General features: G+C 29.1%; 1 long non-coding RNA gene across 1 annotated transcript; it reads left to right on the forward strand.

The window, feature by feature from the left end:
• The first annotated feature begins 1,330 nt into the window (after positions 1–1,330).
• Positions 1,331–7,753, forward strand: LOC130667402 (uncharacterized). The gene is made up of 3 exons (XR_008989835.1): positions 1,331–1,461; positions 2,253–2,360; positions 7,499–7,753. It is a non-coding gene; the product is annotated as an uncharacterized LOC130667402 (long non-coding RNA).
• The last annotated feature ends 4,897 nt before the right edge of the window (positions 7,754–12,650 follow it).

Consider the following 12,650-nt stretch of genomic DNA (forward strand, 5'->3'; position numbering starts at 1 on the left):
TCAACAACAGCCGTCATTCCAATGAAATAATTCAGTCCGATAAAATATCTTATTAATTGTTATATGAAGATATTGGTTGATTAGAACCAATTGATTAAATTATTAACAACAAAATGGAGGAAAATTATGAAACATTAAATTTCTTTTGAGACAATGCAATTATTCTTATCCTTAGAGTTGTATGTTATTTATATTAATTATATGTTTTTTTCTTAAAAGTTTAAAAAAGTAGAAATTAAATAAATATTTTAAAGTTAAATCACATTTTAATATTTAAATCACCATCATAGAACTATTATGTTCATTAGCATTATGCTATATCACATTTAATACTGTATCATTTTATCATTTATCACACTGTCAATGATGTTCAGTTCAGTCACAAGTTTTATTTACTTTATATTATTGAGGAAATAAAAACTTAACAATAATAAAGTCTGATGTACACCGCTCACATTACTCACATATATTATATATTTCACTACACAATCCTTGTTTACTGAACGCGCAGCACGTCACGCGCAGAAATTTCATATACAAGCGTTTGAATTTTCAAATGAGTATTATGAAATTTTGAATGGAATCGTTAAAATTCAATGTCTTAGAATTTTCAATACTTGCATTGATAATTTAAAAATCAAGTATAAATTTTAAGTACGTTTATTAAAATTCATATTTTTTTTCTTAACTTTAAATACCAGCTTGATAATTGAATAACGTATATTAAATTTGAAGCTTTTTTTATTGAAATTACAATTCAAATATCTATTTATAAAAATTTAATTCCTTTTGTATTGTAATTTTCAAATTATTTTTAACAGTGTAGGAATTATCAATCCGTTCAAAAGTTACAGAATATTTACATACATACGTACGTACGTACACACATACATACATTTGGATATCATCTCGAAATTAGTCAGAATATAGCTCCCTAAAACGTCGAAACGCCGAGATCTGGTCAAAACTCGGTTTTCGAAAATTAGACCGAAACCAATAACCTCTTTTTTTTTTAAATTTTCAAATTTCTTAGCGGGAAGTTAGAAAGTGATATTGTTCCCATGCTTTTCAAATAGGAAAACTTTTAAAATATATCGACACCTCTTACTTACTATTAAAGGCTCAAATTTACAGTAAATCTTTTTTTTGTCGTCTATAATAAAATTTTCATATAGGCTAAGAAAAAAATACATTATTTGAGTTGCTTATTTATCCAATTAAATTTTCTTTAAAAGATAATAAGTAAAATTGTTCAACAATTATTACTATAATTGCTGCACTATCAGTTATCCAAGGTTGCTCGTAACGTCATAACATATATTCAAATTACCGGAATAATAAGCAGCCGTTGCATAAGGCATACTCAATGGCTCCCCCATTAACCATTTCGCGAGTATAAGAAGACCGTGTTTTCACCAATCGGTACCCAGCAGCTTCTACAAGTTCAACGGAACACTATTGGTAGGAGATTTATTACTTTTGCATTTAAAATTATTGAAATAGAATGTAATTCAAATAATAGATATTCGGTAACGCTATTTCTCGGATTTCCTCAAAGAAAAATTGTTATAGAACATTGACGAATTTTGCTAGTATTAGCTATATCTATGTTAAAATATGTAACTAATAAAAAAAAAAATGTTTAGTTTAAGATAAAAATTTCACGGAGAATAATATTTAGACTATTTCGCTAAAACATACGGATTGAAATTAGAAGACTATGGGACAACTACGGACACCGAAAAATAGCTAATTTTGAAACAATTTAATGGAAAATTACTTAATTTATTTATTATTCAGAGACAAAAATTGTTTATTCATCGCGATAAATTGTATTAAATTTGATAAAATCTTTCAATTCATGTGATTTTTTTATTCTATTTTATTTCTATATTCGTAAAAGGATGGGGTAATCATGGGCAGTATATATTTCGGCTATTATTGATTGAATGATTATCAATAAAAAATAAGTTTAAATTAATCTCTATACAGATCACAGAAATCCTAAATCAAAAAAGTCCAAATTAAAAGTAAATTTGTAAAATAAGCTCAAAGACATCGAGACATATAAATAGCTAACAGAATTTTTGCTCAAAGAAAATACAAAAATTACGTTTACGTAAAGAACTTTTCTTTTATATGATACGTAAAAGAAAGTTGTATCTTTTACAGAAAACAATTCAATAACTATTAGAAACAACTCGATAGTTTAGCGGAAATATTTTATCGGAATAATTATTCGATTTTTCCAGAGAAAAAAAAAAATAACCAAAATGTCACGAGTTATTTTACTTCTATCAATAATTTTATTCATTGGCTGCTTCTTTGCTGATGCAAACGAATCATGTGCAGGCCATTGGGTAAGTAATAATAATTATTATACGGTAAAACAATAAAATCAAATAAAGACAATGAGCTTCTGATTCATTATTTTAATTTCAATAAAATCGGCAGGAATTTCCGGGTCGATTTTTTTTTTAATCTAGCTATTGTATTTGTCCTCATAGTTGATTTTTCAAGGAATTTTGTGACAACCTATCATAATTGGTTCAGTAGGGTTCAAAAACAATATTTATAAAAAAATTTATGTATGTATGTTCATACCCCGTTCAATTTTCGGTCGATTTTTATGAATTTTTTATATATATATTTTATTTTATATATGGGGCATTCCATGCCAAATCACCGAGGTTTTGACCCGACCCCCTTCGATTTCGCTGAAACTTTTTTATCATTCTTAATCCTACCAAAGACATTTTTCTGAATTTTTTCAGATTTTTTTACCCAACCCAAAAAAAGTTACGAATTTTTGAAAAAAATCGCTCTTTTTTTTTAAATTGCTATAACTTTCTCAAAAATTAATCATTCGGCACTTTTTTTTTTCAAAATTTGTGTTTTTAAATGTAGTTTTCAGAAAAAAATACAAAATATTTTTCGGAAGTCACGATATATGAAATATTTCAGTTTTTTCAATAAAACCGTTATTTTTTCGAAGTCCGACACCTTCGATTCTCAATTTTTTTGTCTCAAAAAAAAACTTCAACTAAGACAGTATTTAACCCCGCTATTCCCATTTTGTGCTGACTTTCCTTTCTATTTTTTTCTTTCGATTGAAAATACAGAAATTTCTAAATTTGGCTTATTTTTTATGACTTTGCGCTGAAGTTTTTTTGGAATGTTTTTAAAAGCTCAGAAGTTGAATAAAATTGGACAAAAACGACCGTAAAGTGTATTAGGGGCAAGGATTAATTTTTTCGGAAGAAAATTCCCAATTTTTAAATATAGTGAAACCTAAACTTACAATTAACCTTCTCAATAAGACAATTTATAGATAAACTCAGAAAAATATAGATAGCCCGAACTGAGAATCGAACCATGTCGGTATTGCGCCGAGTGCTCTACCAGTTGAGATATCCGGTACTATACTATCTTCCGTTCAATTTGATCTAAAATTGTCTATAAGGCGAAAAAAATTTTCACAGTTTGCAGGACAAAAAAGTAATGAAAAATCATGTTTCCCATGTTATTTAAACGGAAAAACTTAACATCCTGGGTCAAAAATGAAACTTGATTAAGACTTGGTTTACCAAGTCGAAATTTGGAGCCGTTTTTCACAAGACAAACTGGACTTCTTTTTACGGAGATATATAAAATACATTTAGTTTTCGCCTTGGTTTAGACTTAACTGGCTTACTTAGTCGAAGACGAAAGAGTCAAGAGTCAGTAAAAATTGACTTGGTTTAGACTTATTCCACTTAAAACATAAGGCGAAAAAGTCAAAACTAAGGTGAAATAATTTTTCTTGATCCCCGACCCGAAAGTACGGACTTCCTGGCTACTTCTTGCTCTAGAAAGAACAACTTTTTAGTCTAGTCAACAAGTTCAAAAAGACGAAAAATAGAGATAAAGCTCTTAAAAATATGAGCGATAGCCTATTCGATTCGGAATGACGTCTAGAAAAATGTATCTCGAGGATTTATTAGCACATAAAAAATTGCGATTGTTATTAACAAATTAAGACAAAAAAAAGGCATTAAGTTTTTCGTTAATATTTCAAAAACTATTAACATTTTTGAAATTTGGAAAAAAGATCCTTAAAGAGGAGGAAATTTGCAATAAAAAAGTCCCGACTCCCCAAATTTTACCTCTATTATTTATAATTTTAATTTAACGCCGAAAATAGGGCTCCGCGCGGCCGTTACGGCTCGGGCGCACTGCTGCTAATAAATAATTAAATAAATAATTGCAAAAAAATTATATAAATAATCAAGTTAGAGCTTTACTTTAGTTATAAATTTGTTGAGTAGCTAATTTAGAAAAAAAAAAGTCTTGATGAATTTGTTGTATCTGCAATAGTTTATAAGTAATATTAATAATAAACAAAGAAAAGCAGGCGCGAAAGGTAAGTTTGAATATACAACAGAACTAAAAACTAAATAAAAAATTGAAAAATCTATTTTTTTACAAAAGTGGATATTGGGCTGTTATTGTTTTATTTTTTAGAGTAAAAAAAAAAAATATAAATTAAAAATTCAATTGTTTATAACAAATTGTTTATTGTATAAACAATGTAAATTTGAATAAAAAAAAAAATTTTTTTTCAGACATCGAAGAGCAAGACGAATTATGATTTAAAAAAAAAATGGTTCCTTAATTTTCATAACAAGTGTTAGAAAAAATTAGTTAATTAACAAATGCGTTTTTAAGTAATAAAAAAATTTTTTTAAGAAACGGTTTTTTTTTAAAAAATCGTAATTTCCATCAAAGATTATGTTATGAAAAAAAAATTTTTGATTATGTTATAAACAACGCATTTGTTTATAACAATTTTTTAAACAATACGGGATAAAAATGATTAAAAAAAATTTTTAAGTGGCTTATGATCATAAGAAAACGGACCAATAGCAATATTATAAAAAAAATATTTTTTTCAATGTTTAATCGAGGTTGATAATTTCTTACTTCAGTAAATTGTTAATAACAAAGTGAAAATTAACAATTTTTTAAATTTTCCAACGGGAATCTATTCTATAGCCTTTAGAAAATAGCTCCATGAATGGAAAAAAATTCCAGATTTATAGTTTAACAATTATTGGACTTTTAATGTTGATGTTCATACTACAAAAAATTGTTAATTAATTAATGGATAACTAATTGAAAAATCACGACAAAAATTTTTGATCGCCGGACGATTGTTCATTCATCTATTCTGTAGGTGCCTGAATTTTTTCATTTCTTAATTTTCATATTTAATTGGTTTAAATAATATTTATTTATTAAAGGTCCGAAGTGGGCGGAGCTTACGCAAGCGAGAGTTCCCGTTTTCGGCCGTATTTTCGACCCTCTATAAAAATTATAAATATTGGTCCTAGAGTTCGGGGAGGTAGGACTTTTTTTTAGGAAATTTCTTCCTCTTTTTTGATCTTTTTTCACATTTCAAAAATTTTGAATACTTTTTGAGATATTCGCAAAAAACTAAACCCCCTTTTTTCTTTTTACTAATTTGTTTATAACTTTTGTAATTTTTTCGCGCCCCACTCCAAATTTTTCAAAAAGTTTCTAGATGCGATGACGAATCGAATGACACCTCGATCATAATTTTCCGAGGCGAACAAAAAACTTTGACCCAAAAGGCACATGTTGACTAGACTATAAAGAGAGAGTACCATATTAAATAATTTTTTTATAGTAACAAATATTAATTTAAAAATTTGAATAAATTATGGCATCATCTAGACACTTGAAACAAGAAATCCCCGTTGGAAAAAAGTTATGAAGTCAATTTTTCAAAAAGTTATACTTTTGTCAACTAACTAATTTTTTTTCAATCTTCGTTTTCATAAATGACAATGTAAAAGTTTAAATAATACACCTATAAATTTTTAGCTTCGTGGAGCCCTTCTTATATATATACTTAACAAGATCACACCATAAAAATTTATTAAAGTTTATTATTTTGTTTATAAGAATTTTTTAAAGTTAACAAAAAATGAAAAATCCAAGAAATGTTGTTAAAAAATTTTTTTTCGACAAATTTTATGTTATTGCTGTTTTCGCACCTAACAACAGCATAAAATTACGTTTGAAAAAAATTTTTTACATCATTTGTTAAGATATTTTTTATAAACAAACAGACAAGTTTAATATTTGAAAAAAATTTTGTTTTACCATTTCATTGTCTTGGCAAAATAATGATTTTTAAAGCAAAAATTTTTTCTTAAAAAACTTTTGTTATTGCTTATAATCGTTTTCTTTACATTTCGATTGTTTAAATAATTAGTTAAGAAATTATTTTTTCTTTAAAAATCATAATTGGTATTCCTTCATAGATTAACAAAAAAAAATTTTTTTTATAAATAATTTCATCGCTTGTTAACTTAACAATTTGTTATAAACAAATTCTATAAACTGTTATATTTTTTTTCTAGAGCGGAAGAAAACAACAAAAACAGACATATGTATGACAGCAATAAAAAAATTTTTTTCCTATTTTTTAAAACATTTTTACATATTACATGAGACCGAAGTTGAATCGGCCTCTTAATTTTTCAACTAACAAATTGATATAACTTATAAACTATTAGAGATACGATAATGAACATTAAAGTTGTTTTTATAAAGGTTCAATTAATCTTTTAAATAAGCAAATGACCAAGTTTGTAACTATTGTTTATCAGCTATTATATGCATTTGTTTATAAAAATGTGAGATTTTTTTGACTTTTTCGTAACTTTCATGGCTTACAACTTGTTAAATAATTAAATTACAGCAATGAACCTCGGAACAATTTTATTGAGTGATAAAATATCTACCAATCAACCTTTACATCATATCTATATATCATATAGTTTAAATTATATACGTGTTTTATTAATATTTATCTAACTTGTTTTCTTTTATATATCGTTTTTTGTTTCTTTATTGCATCGTTTACCAATATTTTTAATTTCTATACATTAAATCAAGTTATTGTAGCTTCGAATTCGAGGTAATTCTATTGTTTATTTAAAAAAATAGTTTCTTTGATGGAATTATCGAGCTATCTTCGAATTTCTTGAATTTTTATCAAAGAAACTATTTTAGAAAATTTTTAAAAATTGGGGGGCACTGTCTGAGTTCCAGGATGGCCTGCAAGGTCAACTATTTTTCAAATTCTTTTTTTTTTAGCCCGCCCCGACCATCAAAACCTCGGCTTCGCCTCGGCTTTGCAAAAGTCGGGCGGGCCGCCCCCTCCCCCCACCTTTGTCCGTATTTCCGTACTTTCGGTTGGAGATCAAGAAAAATAGTATACAACCCACGGCCAAAAAGTTGAATGCTCTGACGCAAGGAATATAGATGCCGAGGCGAAGCCTTGCAGTTGTAAATATGACGAATATTCCGGATGCTTTAGAAGTACCTAATGTCGCTCGAACTAACAAAATCGAGACCTCTAGAGCCGTTAATATCAATTTCATCATAAATTTTATAATGAATTAATATCATAATTTACTATTTTCAGTGTGCTTGGAACTCTCCTTGTGGCTGTAATTATTACGCTTGTAACGCTTTTACGAACGGCAGGTGCGTATATGATAATGATGATATAGGAAGGAAGTAAACCCGATTTTCTCTAAAAGTGAAGTTTTAGAAATTTCCTGTCAGAAGTATACTACAAATTTCAAATTGTAGATTTTTGTGACGAAAAATGGCACCTTATGAATATTGTAATATTGGTCTTATTCAATACTAATAATTATGATAATAATAATAAAAATTTATTGTAGTTATTATTCATGAACCTTGGAAGAAAAAAATACTTTTTGTAGCTCTTTAAAAATGGAGTCGTCTTTTATTACTGAGTCGCAATCCCATGCAGGAGCCGCCAGAGTTGAACGACAGGGCCCTACTTGGCCCAGCACTGGGGAACCTAGCTTTGGCACATCTATATTGGCCCATGCTTGGCTCAAGATTGGGTACTCAGTCTTGGCCATTACAATGATTACCCGGGCTTGAGCCAAGACTGGGTAACCTAGCCTTGGCCATTCAATGGCAACCCAGGCTTGGGCCAAGAATGGGTAATCTAGGCTTGGCCGTTACAATGATTACCCAGACTTGGGCCAAGGCTGGGTTCCCCTGTCTTGGCATTTCAATGGCAAGCCAGGCTTGGGCCAAGATTGGGTAACCTAGCCTTGGCCATCCAATGGGGAGCCAGACTTGGGCCAAGACTGGGTAACCTAGTCTTGGCCATTCAATGACAACCCAGGCTTGGGCCAAGACTGGATGCCCCTGCCTTGGCCATCCAATGGCAACCCAGACTTGGACCAAGGTAGAATTACCCAAGTTTGGCTATACCTATGGTTTAATAAGTAGATCATATAAATGTATCAGTTCAACGTTAGTAGGTTCGTCCAGTAGCTATCGTTCGGACCCAGCAATCTGGAGGACGGTAGTTCGCGCCCGGAGCCCAGCAGAATTTTCACCGAGTTTTTTTCACATCATTTACCTCCTTTAGATAGTTTAAACGTTAATGATCATAAAATCTACGATGTTGATAATAATAAAATTTTTTTTTAATTAAATTTATTCGTTTCCTCGAGGCATGGGCAAGGTCTGGCAAAAAAATCAGGGCCAGGACTGGCAACCAAGCATGGGCCAGGTCTAGCAACCAGGTCTGGCCCAATGTTATCATTCCAGAGTCCTACCATGGCTGGGCCAAGGCTGGCTTACAAGCTTGGGCCAAGGTTTTACATACTTGGCTCAAGCCTGCGCCAAGCCTGGGCCCGTCGTACTTTCCTCTCTGGGATGCTGTTATTGCCGGCGATTTATGTTAAATAAAGTAGAGTGAGATCTATTTCGTAGCAAAATAAAAGAAGAGAAAGAAAATACATATCTTTTTGTTTAATTATTTTATGGGTTCGTTTAAAAAAGCCATTCCAAAAGCCTTCAACGAGACCTGTACTTTGCATCAAGGATTCGTTTGAATGAGGTGGTACACTGAAAAAATTAACTAATTGTGTTTATTATGCTAAATTTTTATTTCCAATTATCTAGAATGATCGAAACGTTTTTAAATGCAAAAATAGTTACACGGAGAAGGAAGTATAAAAAATTTGACTAAAAAATATAAGAACAATTACTAAATTTGGATAGTAATCTTGAAACGCTTATGATTTATATGAAAAATTCATGAAAAGATAAGCTTATTTTACAAGTCGTTTAGTAATTTCTCAGATACTGGTTATGGAAAATCTCCTATATTGCATATTAATTTCTAGTTATATTTAGTTAATTTAACTATTCCGTTAAGTAAGTTTTACTATCCTGTTTAGTAAATTTTACTATATTAGAATGGAAAAAATTATAATTAAATTTTTATTAGCGTTTAACTTTATATTATTATTGCTATCATTTTGATTACTATTGTTATTTATGTCATTTGTATTGGTGTTGGTGTCAATTTTTGTTTTTTAAAAAATCACGTGTTTTAACCGAGATTCGAGCCCTGATCTCCCGCGCGCAAGTCCTTTCCTATGTCTGACGGTCCGATGTCTCCTTTGAACAAAGATTTCAGAATTTGTAACACATATTTGTATATGCTATCCCCACCAACTTTTAATTTTATCTATACATAGTAGAATTTACTATACAGATAGTAAAAAATATAATCGTGTTAGCAAAAAATACATTGCGTATAGTAATTTTTAATATTTTGTATAGTAACAAATCCTATATTGTATTAGAGAATTTACTTTCTTAAATTGGTGTTTATTAATAATACTTGTAGTAAAATTTACTATACAAGTGTTATACCGAATATCTATTATTTGAATTACCTTCGATTTTAATAATTAAAAATGTAAAACCAAAAGTTATAATCTCTTGCCAAGACTGTTCTGTTGATTCTTTAGAAGCTTCTGAGTACGAATTGGAGAAAAAATAGGTTTTTTTATATTCGTAAAATGGTTCAATGGGTGGCCAAATGCAATGTCCTTTCACTATTTTATCATTTGGGTATGCGTCATAAGCGACCGTGAAAAATTGATAGTGCAGAAATTATGATAATTATAACTGACAAACACAATGCAATATTCGCTATTATTTTTATCATAATAAGTTAATTGCTGGATACTTTCGTATATTAGCCTTTAAAATGTAGTAAATTACACGGAAAAAAAATTCTACCAAAATTTACGATGTTAACATCGTAATCTCGGACTAGACTTTTATTAATGTCAATTTTTAAATGTCTTATTTCAAAATTTATTATGTGGGTTATATTTTTTACTATTTAACATCATAATTTTAACAAAGACTTTTAGGATTAAAAATAACTGCAAAATTTACAATTTAACATCGTAAAAAAGAAATAAATAAAAATTACACTTTAAAAACTATATTTATTCGTACATTTAATATTTCTATTTACTTTTTAACAAAATAAATATTACAGTGCTGCCTCTGTTATAATACGATGGAAGCTATAAAAAGTACGATGTTACATCGTACTTTTAAATCAGTAACGACGTCCTCCGCAAGAGGCGCTCTCCTGACTTATGACTGTTTATTCAAATCGTTTATATTGATCTTAAAAACAATCTATAGTGTAGGCCCTTCAGTGGCCGAGTGGTCCAAGGTGTCGGACATTTCGCACTCGAAAGGACTCGGGTTCGAATCCAACTTCCGAACTATTATTATTTTAATCTATTATTTAAAATTTCTCTTCAAATTTTACGATGTTACACCGTAATTTATATTAAAGAGCTTAAGACTTCGTATTATTTGTCTGAAGTATTATTTATTAAATGAAATTTCCAACCCCCCGGGTGAAAATATTCTAAAAGTAATTTTTATTCTCGGCCGAAAATTGGCCGAAAAAAGACCTAGGTAGTGAACACGAGGCCGAAACTCGCTTAAAAATGTCTGACGCCAGACACGAGGATTTATACTATTATTATTATTATTGTTATTATATTTGATCGGATAGAATAGGAATAATTGAATTTATCAAATAGTGATTTAATTATCCGGTAAAAGTGAATTATATATGGCCATATATTAAAATTTCCAATATATACAAAGGCATGTATAAAAATTTCAACTAAATTAAAAAAAAAAAAAGACACTGCACTTCTGTATTTTTTTTTTTTTTTGATGCGGAAATCAATCAGATTTTCGATCATATTAATTTCTAACCGAGTAGAAATTTTTAATTTAGGGAAAAAACGCTATAAATATCAATCGAACGCACACGATTTAGTGGGATTCGAACCCGGGACCATTACACTATGACGCAGTTGTGCTGTCACCGGCAAGTTATGACGTCAAAAATGATAGTAAATATTTTTTGATGCACTTTATACCAAAAATGCAATTAAATACATGTCTTGATGTGATATTGAGCATTATTTTACAGAATCAATTAATCATATATAGAATAAAAAAATGATTGTTATTTACGCGCGGGAAAGGTTATATCTACCGAGGCGACCTCTACTGAGATAGACTAATATCACAGATCAATACTCGTGATCGATAGTGGTGGTAAAAATTTCAAATTTGAATAAATTAAACTTATGAAAGTAATAATTTAATAATTATACATATCAGACAAATATTTGTTTCATTAAATCAATTAAGTAATTCGTTTTAAACTTAGAATATATATATATATATATATATATATAAAATTAATCAACATATTCAAAAAATATTAATAAAGAATTATACTCTTGGCAGTAAAAATTTTAAATTCAAATATTATACATACCTGACAAATATTTTTTTCTTTAAACTTAAGGGGGGCGATACATGTAAAAAAAAAAAAATCGATTTTTTTTTTTTTTTTCATAAATCATTAGAATATCATCTCAAAAATATGCCTGTAAATTTTCAAAACAAAATTATCATTATTTATATATTAAAAACTCATTTAAGGGAGGCGATACATGTAACCGCCTTAATTTTTACCGTTTTTTGAGGACCTTAAACTGGGAAGGAATAACTGAATCGTTTTGAAACTTTGTAGGGTTATTTATTATATATTGAAGTACAGAAAAAAAATTTTTGTAATTTTTTTTTTTCAAAATGGCCGACGTAAAAATAAATCTGCCGAAATCGGTTAGCCACTGTAATCATACAGTTTCTGTGTGTCAAAACTTTAAACGCGTTTTTTTCGAAACGACTTTTTTGAAATTTGCGGGCGGGATAACTCAAAAAGTTCTCAACCGATTCCAATGAAATTTTTTACACGTCTACTTTATAGTAATAGCTTCTAGCTAAACCTCAAACATTTCAAAAAAATTTTCAAAAATTAACCCTTTTTGCCAACAAACCATTAAAAAAAAGGGTAAAAAATCAAACTTTTTTTTCTGAGGTGTGCCAATTCACGATTTTTTTACTTTTTTTATTTTTTTTTGGTTTAACTAGAAGATAGACGTTTTATGAACACGTACAAACTAATTTTTTTAATTTCAAATCACCGTACGAGAAGTGAGAACACCCGCAAATTGATGTCTTTTTCCGAGAGGGTCTCGGCAGATTTATTTTTACGGCGGCCATTTTGAAAAAAAAAAACAACAAAAAAATTTTTTTCTGTACTTCAATATATAATAAATAACCCTACAAAGTTTCAAAATGATTCAGTTATTCCTTCCCAGTTTAAAAAGTCCTCA

The sequence above is a fragment of the Microplitis mediator genome, chromosome 5 (genome assembly GCF_029852145.1).
Source record: "Microplitis mediator isolate UGA2020A chromosome 5, iyMicMedi2.1, whole genome shotgun sequence".
NCBI classification, from domain to species: Eukaryota; Metazoa; Arthropoda; class Insecta; order Hymenoptera; family Braconidae; genus Microplitis; species Microplitis mediator.